This window comes from Mauremys mutica, chromosome 3 (assembly GCF_020497125.1).
Source record: "Mauremys mutica isolate MM-2020 ecotype Southern chromosome 3, ASM2049712v1, whole genome shotgun sequence".
Classification (NCBI taxonomy): domain Eukaryota; kingdom Metazoa; phylum Chordata; order Testudines; family Geoemydidae; genus Mauremys; species Mauremys mutica.
The window spans coordinates 169,533,404-169,545,756 of record NC_059074.1 but is presented as its reverse complement, the minus strand read 5'-3'; positions in this window follow the sequence as shown (position 1 = coordinate 169,545,756).

Sequence of the window (12,353 nt, the reverse complement as noted above, 5' to 3'; positions counted from 1 at the left end):
ACTGGCCACGACTGATTGGATGAATGGTCCATCACAGCCCTGTGTCCTACTCATGGAAGTGACCAATGTCTGATATTTCAGAGAAGGTGAATCCCTCCTCCACAAATTATCCAGAGAATTGTCTGATGCTACTTATTGCCTTAAGGGCCAGGAAGTAACATTCATAAGCTGATGTCTAGAAATGAGATGTGACAATCATGCTGAGATAAGGGTAAACTACCTAGTCCCCAGTTGTTCCCCCCGCCACCACTTTCTTCAGATTTTAAAAATTGTTCACAAACTACACTTCAGATTTCACAGCTTTGTTGTACAGAAATTCACAATAAGCTACTTCTGGTTTTGTTTTGCTTCATAGCTCTGCTGATGTAACAGCCACAGGGCCTGATGCAGCAAGGTTAATGAAAATAACAGGACAATTCAGGTGCCTATCATCATGTGCTTAAGTACTTTGCTGAATCAGGGCCACCATTTTAAAATACGTATAACCTCCCTTACTCTCAGGACACATGCATTAACTTTACATGTCCCTGCATAATCATATTGTCTTCTCCTACTCCTCCTCTCCAATATTATTGTCTTACAGCTTGTTTCTTTTTCTTCCTGGGGCTTGATTCTGCAGATCCTTATTCACACAAGGACTCCCATTTAAGTCAATGAGACTTCTCACATGAGTGAGCAGGAAATCCACTTTGTCTTGCAAAGCATTAAATGCTGTTGTGAAAGTAATAAATAATAGGCATAAGGAAGAAGATTTACAAGTAGTGGATGGCTTAACAAAACCTGCATCTTGCATGTACATACAATTAGATTTTCTCAGATTCCAGTAGGTCATGAAAGTTGGCAACACTGATTAGCATACAGCCACCGAATGTCTGTGAACTATGTAACTCCGGGCAGCAGGTGTAGGAGGTGTTCCCCTGACAAAGGGAGGCTAGTCAGGGTGTTCTTATGCCTTATGGTTTCACAAAGGCTCTTTAGGCCATTGTTAACTAAGTACAGCTGGTCTAACCTGGGCCAGGGGCTGAACTGTCCAATGGCTAGATCCAGAAAAGGATGGAATGAAAGAGTGGCATAATGTAGCCCTAGTATTCTCTGCTGCTCTCACAACCAGTGCAGCTTGGCTAGACCACAAAATGTTAGCCATACTACAGATTCCTCAGTAAATGCTCCAGATACTAGCGGTGATTTGGTGGTTCTACTCATTATTAAATTTCTTTGCATAGCTGATCCCAATCATTTTCTGTACTAAATAATCATTTTTCTCTCTAAAAGAGTAAATGCTAAGAGGGAGTGCTCTTGATGGATTGTGAAGAACAGGGATCAGCAACCTTCAGCACGTGGCCCACCAGGGTAAGCCCCCTTGCAGGCCAGGCCGGTTTGTTTATCTGCCGCGTCCGCAGGTTTGGCCGATCGCAGCTCCCACTGGCCGCGGTTCACCGTGCCAGGCCAATGGGGGCTGCAAGAAGCTGCAGCCAGCAAATCCCTCGGCCTGGACCATGGGAGCCGCAGTCGGCCTAACCTGCAGATGCAACAGGTAAACAAACCAGACCGGCCCGCCAGGAGGCTTACCCTGGGGGACTGTGTGCCGAAGGTTGCCGATCCCTGGTGTAGAACATCATATGTTTCTGCGTGCCTGTAGCCAAACTCAAGCACAATATAAGAGATATGCCAAATTATGAGATTCCCTCTCAAAACTAATTATGTTGTGTATGCACAGCAAGAGAGTAGTTACATCTTTAACACAACAAATCTGTTTTCTATTTTGTTAGAGGAGTAAAGCATTGCACTGGCATTAAATGGAGTGAAGTCTGCAAAATTTAAACCTCGCCATAGTCTATCGGAGTGCCTTCAGATGTTTGAGTTTAACATGAACAAATCTATGAACTGATATGGATTCCCCTAATAATAGATGTATTCCATCTATTTGCCGAGTCCTAATTTTGAAGGAAGAAGTGTAAGTGCTTTGAGAAAAAAAAGCAGCAGCATTTTCTGCTATTTTGAGGCTTTTTAGTGAAGATTGTTCTTCTCGATGAACATTTAAGGACACAGAGGGAAGAGACTGTCGGTTAGTGTATTGACAAGACTAGAAAAATATGTTGAAATCCTCATTCTAAAATCTCAACTGCTACAATTTAGTTAATGTATTCATTCATTCAGTTGTTGCTATTCCAATTTTAAAATCCACAAGGCCATCTCATTTCATGAGATTTCCATCATCTTGCCTCATGGAAAATCCAGTAGAACAGCTGTTCAAGCGAGATCTCCACCTCTTCTGAACTAGAACCATAAAAATAGGCAACTTCTGATATTGAATCCAATTTGGAACCAGAACCCTGCAAAACCTTCTCCCCATCTCCTCCAAATCTGAAGGGGCTTGAATATGAGGTTTTTGTTTTGTTCCATTTTTCATTTATACAGGTTTCAGCAGTCATTTCTCTACGCAGAACTTGAAGGGTCCAATGTTGCTCCCTCTGAAATCACTGGCCAAACTCCCATTGACTTTAACTAGTTGAGGATGAGACCTAAACTTTGTTATGGAAAACCAAGCAAAACTGAATTCTGGCTGGCAGCTATTTAAAGCGTGGGTGGGTGGGAGTGGGGTTAAAAATACAAAGTATATACTTTGCCTTTGATGTAACTTCAATATCCTGTATGTCAAAGAGAAAACATTTAATGTACAACATACTGTGTGTTTTACTGAAGTGTCCCTGTGTTTTAAATGTTTTGCTTGCTTATTAACTGCTAGCTTTATCTTTTCCCTGGAGACCTTTCATTGTATGCATGTAACGATGCATACTCACCCCTGCAGCATCTCCTGTTGGTCTCTATCGGGAATTAGCTCATGCAGCTTCTGGAGCGCCCTCTTCAGGCTGGGGCTGAGCCTTACCACTGGCCCCTGTGTCCCTCCCAGGACCCCGATGCCTCTTTCTCTGGGGTGCTGCCCCCCCTGGCAGTAACCCCTCAGCCTTGGGGTCTCCCCACCCAGGGGAACCCCCACTCCCTATCCCCACCTTGCCTCAGTGTAAGGCTACTGACAGTCACCAACTAGCCCCCGTTCCCTGGGGCAGACTGCAGTGTATGCCACTCATCACTGGCAAGGGAGGTTTGGACCTGCTGCCTTTCTCTGCAACCCAGTACCTCTATGGGCCCTCGGACAAGGCCCTGCAGCCTGGGGAGTTGCCAGCCTGAGCTCCCCAGCCCCTCTGGCCTTTCCCCAGCCCTGCCTTACCCTAGGTACCCTGAGCTTCCCAACAGCCAGGCCCTGCTCTCCCAGCCTGGAGAGAGACTATCTGCTCCTGGTCCACTGCCCTATTATAAGGGCCAGCTGCCGCCCGATTGGGGTGTGGCCCAGCTGTGGCTACTTCCCCAATCAGCCCAGGTTTTCCTCTGCCCCAGCCCTCTCCCAGGGCTGTTTGAAGCCCTTCAGGGCAGGAGCGGGTTACTGCCCCCATACAATGCAGTACAGCACCTTTTTTCCCCAAGTGCTGTTGAATGGAAACTACCAATCAAATGACTACCTAAATAGATTGGCATTTAGGTCAGATGATATTCCCCCCCCCCCCCCACCTCCTAAGGGAACGATGATGCAGGATTGTGGGTAGTAATTATTTATTTAATGACCCATGATGAAAGCTCAAATGCCGTTTCTGGTTTAGAGCGGAGACCCTACTTTCTTCAGGTGGCGTTTAAGAAGATCAAGTCCCTCCCCTAAAGTCACGTGGTGAGTCAATAGGCTCACTGGCGTTTAGTCTTTTGATGTAAAGATGAGCTGACTCATGTTAGCAGTGTTAGAATGTAGGATCTCAGAGCACATGTTCATTGCTTTCCCTGGGCTAGATTGCGCAGTCCTACCACCCAGAGATGAATATTTACTCAGGCCTGGTCTACACTACGCGTTTAAACCGGTTTTAGGAGTGTAAAACCGATTTAACGCCACAACCGTCCACACTAGGAGGCACCTTATATCGATTTTAATGGCTCTTTAAACCGGTTTCTGTACTCCTCCCTAACAAGAGGAGTAGCGCTAGTATCGGTATTACCATATCGGATTAGGGTTAGTGTGGCCGCTGATCGACGGTATTGGCCTCCGGGCGGTATCCCACAGTGCACCACTGACCGCTCTGGACAGCAATCTGAACTCGGATGCAGTGGCCAGGTAGACAGGAAAAGCCCCACGAACTTTTGAATATTTCCTGTTTGCCCAGCGTGGAGCTCCGATCAGCACGGGTGGTGATGCAGTTAAAAATCAAAATAAAGAAAGAGCTCCAGCATGGACGATGCGGACGTGATCGCTGTAAGGGCAGGCAAATCTGTTCTATCAGCGCTCCGTTACAGAAGACGAAATTCAAAATCATTTTTTAAATATCTCCAGACAGACGCCATAGCAGGACTCAGCGCACTGCTGCGTGGCAAGCGTAACGGAAAGCCAAAGAATCAAATGGACGCTCATGGACTGGAGGACTCAAGCTATCCCACAGTTCCTGCAGTCTCTGAAAAGCATTTGCATTCTTGGCTGAGCGCCAAATGCTTCTAGGGTCAAAAACAGTGTCCGCGGTGGGTCAGGGCATAGCTCGGCAATTTACGCACCCCCCCCACCCACCCCCAGAAGTGAAAGGGAAAACAATCCTGTCTTGACTCTTACATGTCACCCTATCTTTACTGAATGCTGCAGATAGACGGGATGGTGCAGCACTCAACACCAATATCCTTGCTCCCCCCGCCATGGGTGGCTGATGGTACAATAAGATTGATACCCATCGTCATCATCAGCCTATTGGCACATGGGGCAGTGCAAAAGGACTGGTAACCATGCGTACTAGCATCTGTCAGGTCGATCAAGGGTGCCTGGTCCTAATTTTTCCTGGTAGATGGTGCAGTATGGCTGATATCCATCATCGTCATAGCAACAGGGGGCTGAGCTCCATCAGCCCCCACCCTTCATGTGTAAAGAAAAGATTCAAGTGCCCCTGAACTAGCAGAGGGATGCACTCCTTATTGTCCTGTCTGGACTATCATAGCAGCTGGAGGCTGCCTTCACTAACAAGTCACTGTGTCTTATTCCTGCATTCTTTATTACTTCATCACACAAGTGGGGGGACAATGCTACGGTAGCCCATGAAGGCTGGGGGAAGAATGAAATGAACAGGTGGGGTTGTTGCAGGAGCACCCCCTGTGAATAGCATACAGCTCATAATTTCTGCAGGATCTGACACAGAGCAGCTGTGCTCTCTGGTTCTCTGATACAGTGGTTCTCTAGTACACTTGCCCATATTCTAGGCAGGACTGATTCTATTTTTAGATACCAAAAAGGAGGGATTGACTCAGGGAGTCATTCCCAATTTTGGCTTTTGCGCCCCTGGCTAAGAGCAGCCAGGGCACTTATGACAGCAGCAAATGGAACAGTGCAAAAGGACTGGTAGCCATGATCATCTTATTACCAATTTATGGATTGGTAGATGGTGCAGTATGGCTGATAACCATCTCTGCTGTCATGCAAAAGCAAAAGCATGCTGCTGTGTAGCGCTGCTGAATCGCCTCTGTCAGCGGCATCTAGTACACATACGGTGACAGGCACAAAAGGCAAAACAGGCTCCATGATTGCCATGCTATGGCATCTGCCAGGGCAATCCAGGGAAAAAAGGCGCGAAATGCTTGTCTGCCGTTGCTTTCCCAGAGGAAGGAGTGACTGACGACATTTACCCAGAACCACCCGCGACAATGATTTTTGCCCCATCAGGCACTGGGATTTCAACCCGGAAATGCCAAGGGGCGGGGGAGGTTGCGGGAACTATGGGATAGCTACGGGATAGCTACCCACAGTGCAACGCTCCAGAAATCGATGCTAGCCTCGGACCATGGACGCACACCACCGATTTAATGTGTTTAGTGTGGCCGCGCGCACTCGATTTTATAAAATCTGTTTTACAAAACCGGTTTATGCAAATTCGGAATAGTCCCGTAGTGTTGACGTACCCTCACACAAGTAGTCCCACTGAAGTCATTGGGCCTGCGCAGGTCCTCTTTGGAAGAAATAAATAGCCCATCATCTAGACCACTGTGATTAAGTCTGATCATTCATACAAGAGTATTTCATTACCAGCTTCTTAATCTGCTCATTAACCAGTGAAAGATGCAGCATCTTATGCACATTAGCTTGTACTGCTGTTTTCATTTTGACAGTTACTCTGTGCTTCCACAGATACAAGAGGACCATTCAAACCAAAACACTAACATTTCTCTATTTACCAAAGTTTATATTTACCCAATATTATTCATATATAACACACGCTGAATCCCTACTTTAAGTGAAAAACTCAAACTGTCTTTAACTATGCAGCTACACCTGGCATTCTGATAATATGTGAGTTCTATATTTATGTGCATTAAAGCTGAATACAGACCAGGATTTTTTCAAGCTCATGTGTGCAGTGAATTTTCAAGTCTAAGAAACACCAATCACTGAAATGTCACACACACTGTAGAGAGGCCCATACACCATTGTGCTTTTTAGTTGCCTTCTGAAAGTAATTAAAGCCAGACTACATCTTTCCTGATTAACCAAATTTGTGTTTAAGGTGAATATAGTGAACTTGCAATGGTTTTGACCCTTATTCATTAGGACAATGGTGTGGCAAATTCAGGATTGTTTGTACCACTGTGAATTACATGCCATAGATGCTTTAGAAATAAACCCATAGCAAATTCTCATATATGAGGAAAAAGAGGTGGAGACTGTGATACTGGCAAACCAAATGCAAGCTCTTGCCAAGGCAATGGGCCCCAGCCAAGCACTGACAAACTCATTGCTGGAAACCAATCTGTTTCTCCTGTGTGTTAGTACGGTTAAGATGGATATTGAACTTATAACAATGTGTTTCGTGTGTAGGCTTTATACAATTCTAGTAAGTTGGTGTATGCCTTAATCTAACCTATAATATCTTTGTCACATGCTGTAAGATAATATTTAAGTTTTTGCTTTGTAAGTGTAAACAATGTTTGCTCTGAAACTGTAGACCTGTCAGGAGATCTTGCTCATCAAGAAGGCTATCAAAACTAAATGAGCCATTGTGGGACATCACAATACAAAGACTTTCTTAATTGCTTCTCCACGCCCTTGAAGAAGCTGCATGCAGAAGGGCTCATCCCATCAGCTTGAATTCTGGAAGATAGAAATAAAAATAGCTGACAAAAAAATTTGTCATCTCTTTGGACTCTCACAGGGCCAGAGCTACAGAACAGAAGCAGAGATCCCCAGGGTCAGCCTGGATTATCCCTAAAAACATTCAAAGCTTACACATAGACTGTAACTCGTTCGTGTATATAAGTTTGCTTGCTTTAACTTTGCAATAACTAATTTCTTTTCTTAGTTAATAAAATCTTTAGTTAGTTTGTTTCAGGATTGGCTAAAAGCATTGTCTTTGGTGAGAGATCTAAGGTAACAAACTGACCTGGGGTAAGTGACTGGTGTCTTGGGACTGGGAGCAACCCGAGTAGTTTGTGATCTTTAGTGTATAGCAATCAACTATCACTCTGGCTTTGGCTACACTTGCATTTCAAAGCGCTGCCGCGGCAGCGCTGCCGCGGCAGCGCTTTGAAGCGCTAAGTGTAATCAAAGCGCCAGCGCTGGGAGAAAACTCTCCCAGCGCTGTCCGTACTCCACTTCCTTGTGGGGAATAACGGACAGCGCTGGGAGCGCGGCTCCCAGCGCTGGGGCTTTGACTACACTGGCGCTTTGTAGCGCCGCAATTTGCAGCGCTGCAGAGGGTGTGTTTTCACACCCTGCTGCAGCGCTGCAAATTTGTAAGTGTAGCCAAGCCCTAAGTCCAGTTGTTCTGGGTGGCAAGATAGACTGGAATGCACAAGGGAACTGCCTGTGACTCCAGGGTAAGACTGTTGTAGTGCTTTGGGAGGTCAATTGGTGAAATCTAATTAAAGAACATAACCAGCTTGGGGTCTCTTCCCTGCTTCTTGACAGTCTGCCCTGAGGCTGGCACTCACTGCTGTGAGTCACTCCAGACAGCATGCCAGAGAACACATAAATATTTCCCCTAGCTGTTCTCCCCTTAACACAGCAGGATGATAACATTTTTCAGTTCTCTCTGACACAGGTTGAAATCTGCTGTAGCAGCACATCTAAGTATCAAGGAATCTTTTCCTCAGCATTTGTTCAGAACAAGATGGAGAAAGGGCAAGCCATGGCTGGGGTGCCCTCTGGATGCAAGTCGCAGCACAACATGTCCATCTGCCTACATTTCACCTTTCTTCCAGCCATGAATGGAGCACAGTCTCGCAGCATCTGATACAAAGCCACCCTTTGGGCTTAATTTGTTCATATACAGCAGTGCAATAATTTCCCAAATCCTTGTAGTAAAAACCAATCTCCAAATTCCCTCAGTAAACATATGACAGTACAGTGCTTTTTCCATTCCCTTTTCCAGGGACATCACTTCCAAGTCACCCCCTCAAGAGGCAATAACTGCACTGTGTTCTCAGTTACTTTTGCCCCTAATCTAGGGCCCACTCTCCAGGTCACCCACCTGAGAGTGACGAGTCTCCTGACTCATACCACAGCCCCCCAAATCAGGTCTCCCACAAAACAGCCTCCCACAGGGTTCCACTCTCCAGGCCTCTTTGCCTGGGAGTCCTACACATGCTCAAGGAACATCCTTCCAGGACAAACACTTTAATCCTAACCTCTTCCAACAGCTATTGGTTCAGATCCTTGCCAGAGGACTCCCCCACTCCTGCAGTTATTCCAGTCCCCAGGCCTCCTTACCTGTGAGTCCTACCCCTGCTCAGGAGGAACCTACCCTCCCGCAACAACCCTCTGGCTTCCAGACTCAGCTTCCCTGACCAAACCGGATCTTCCCCTTTACCTAAGGGCTACTTCCCAAGCCTTCCACTCACCAGAGGTCCTTGGCATTGGTCAGATTTCACCAACAGTTCTGTTCCTGCTTTCCTCCACTCTCAGTAATCTCATCTCTCTCTCATGCAACTCCTGTCAGCTCTTCCTTCCTACTTACTCTCTCTCTCTGAGTCACAGGCAGCCCCCAAACCACTGTCTGACTCACCAGATCATTCGCTCCCTCGAGGGCCAGTGTAACCACTAGGCGAACTAGGCGGCCGCGTAGGGCACCAAGATTTGGGGGAGCCAAAAAGTGGTGCCCCCAATTTTTTTTTACACTATTGCTTCCGGAGTGGGGATGGGCCACTCGCTGCCATGTTAGCATCTACCTCTGTGGGCGTCCTCTGCAACTGCGGGCCCCGCCGCCTCCCTCTTCCGCACCCCACATCACTGCCCGCCTGCGCCCCCCTTGCCAGCCCGGAGCCGCTTCCTCCCTGAGCCCCCGGGCTGCCACATCACTCCCTAGCCCACTCCCTCTGGCTCTGGCAGTCCCAGACCTCCTGCTGCAGCAGTGACTGCTGCTCAAGGGCTGCCAGCTGCAGATCAGAGCAGATGACATCAGCCCACCTGCAGCTGGCCCTACTGACAGCAATGCAGCAGCGGGAGGGAGGGAAAGGAAGAGGAGACCGTGGCCACCGGTCCACCTGCAGGGGTGGATCATGACCCTGCCAGAGGATACAGGGTTAAAGAGCTGCAAAAGTGTAACCATCCTCAGCACGTGCCACCTTCCAAGGCTTCACCCCTGCAGCCCTGTGGAGCAGGTAAATAAAGCCCCATTTTGGGGAAACTGAGGCAGAGAACAGGGACGTGACTTGCCCAAGGTCACCTGGGGAGTTATTGTTGGAGTCAGGCTTTGAACACAGGAGATCGAGGCTCCTAGTTCTGTGCTGGCTCAGACCATTAGACCAGAGGCCTTCAAGCCCTGAGCTCTGCACCTGCCCACACAAGGTATTAATCTGGGATTCAGGGGCAGCACACTGCAAGTTTTCAGTGAAGAAACATGGCTGTCTTGAGCCCTTATGGCTATAAGGAAAATCTTCTAAAGGTGATGGACGTCTAGCTGACACAGTTCAGTCTGCCTGAGTCTGCAGCCAGCCTGGGACAACAGCTCTAGGAAATGCGGCAGTATCTGTTAAATCTAATTATGACACCGTCAGAGCCAGATTTTCATGTAACATGGGTGACCAGTTGCGTGGTGCACAACCACTGAAAGTGTGCGAGCAACTCAGGTTAAGTGCAGCTGAACCCTGGGCAGGCTGCAGCACCCAAGAGATTTTTGTTCTCCCACTGAATGACAGCAGATGCACCAGTAACTTTACTAGGCAGAAGTTTAGTGACCACATTAGGGCCATATCGTCCCCACTCCCAGCATTGGGACAACTGCCCCTCATCATTCTCCTGATTGCTTGTATTGTTATTGATGGGAGATCTGCTGTGGATTGAGGGGTGTATATGGACCTGCATTTTCAGGCTCAGTCCTGGCCCAGCATTCGAAATAAATTGCCCTGAGTTTCAGAAGTGCTGAGAACCCTGGATTTCCCGCAGACATCAAGGGAACCACAGGTGCTCAGCATCTCTGAAAATCAGGCCCAGAATGACACTGACACCTCTGCCCTGGGCCAGAGCTCTCTGAGAAAGGGGCTTCAGCAGCGATTGGCGTGGGGCAGAGTAAAGCAACCAGGACAGTCATGACAGAGGCTGGAACTCTGTCCTCGCCTCACACCTGTGGGGAAGACAGGCCTTCGGACGCCCCCTCCCACCTGCATTGCACTTTCCAGCCCAGGAGCAAGGAACCATTTCACACCTTAGCGCGACGGGGAGCTGAAGCCCAGAACAGGGACGTAACTTACCTGAAGTCATCCAGTGAGTTGGTGCCAGGGTGGAGAATAGAAGCCAGATCCCGACCCCCAGCTCTGTGCTCTCAACCCCAAAACAGCCCTTTCCAGATCCATTGGGGGTGGGGGGAAGTGGGCAGGAGGGACTCTAGCCATGCACAGGAGACCCAAGGCCATTTAATTTCATTAAATATGTAGAGTAAATAATGAAATTAATAAATTTTCGAGCTGAACATGTATTAATTCTAATGAACAGTGCCACATTATGCAGCATTCATTTTTGAAAGTTTATAATAAGCGATGCTCTGGGGGAGAGGTGGGGGAAGGGGGGCACAAAGTGGAAGTTTCGCCTAGGGTGCAAAATATCCTTGTACCAGCCCTGGCTCCCTCTACAGCCCAGGTGCCTTCTCTTAAGCCTAATTGGGGTTCAGCTGGACAGTCACAGGTGCACTGGCTTCCCTCTAAAAGGAGCAAAGGCATAATGTAAATGCCACAGGAAATCTTTATAGTCATGCCCTGCACAGACACAAATGGATTCTTTATATTCATATACTCAAAATGCACATTTTAATGCATGACTGACAACATCATAGGCTACTACATGGCCATTTATTTTTGATGTACAAAAAGATTAACAACACGCCAGGCATGCAGCCCGCGGGCATCTTGGAGAGGGCATATATGCCGACTGTGGTATGTGCATCCATAGAAAAATACTAACTCAGGCTCTTAGAGAGAAAAAAGCAAGAGAGCAGACGCATTGCTAGGTTAAAGCATTTGCAAGCAACTAGCCCATGAAGGGCCTGATGCATCGCTTACTGAGCAGTCAGCAAAAAGATTCACATTGATTTTAACAGGAGTTGGCTCTGGTCCTAAGTCAGAAGGATCTATAAGATGCGGTTAAAAATTCATATTTTAAATCTGCCAAAATGTGCGCCATCAGGAAATGTAACAGACTTGCATGCACCAAAGTATGAAACACATGTGCAGTAATGAATATGCTTTGGAAAATGCTTGAAGATGCATGTCACTGACCCTCCAAAATGTATAGTCATACAAATCCCAGGACGTTTTCTCAAGACTCTGTGCATCTTTTAACCTTTCATCAAAGTTTTCCTTGAAGGGTCCTTTACTCCAGAACTCATTTACTCCCTTTGGTCCAGCACAGCCCAAATTTGTTGACCTTCCAGATGTTGCAAAGCCCATCTCAGAGAGGAAGTTTGATGAAGCTAGAATTGAAAGAGCCATTGGGTTTTGTGAGGGAGGCTGCTGCCAGGGTTGTCAAGTGGATTTTGAAATTATATGGATTGAACCTCCCAAGTAAGTGATTAAAGGATCTGTATTGGAAATTATGTATTTTGTAGTAAAATAGTATGAAATTCTTTGAGCTTGTAAAACTCTAGGGGCTAGATCTACAAAGAAGACTGAAATGCTGCATTGCAAGGCCTAACTTTTAGGCACCCTCCTCCCCCACGCCTAGTGGAATTTACAACCCTGAGTTAGGCACCCAGGTCCCTATATGATGCATGGGAAAAATTCGGTGCCTAAGAATGGGACTCATAACAGCCAGCATGATGAGCAGGGAGCTGCCTAAACTAGCTAGTAGGAAAGGC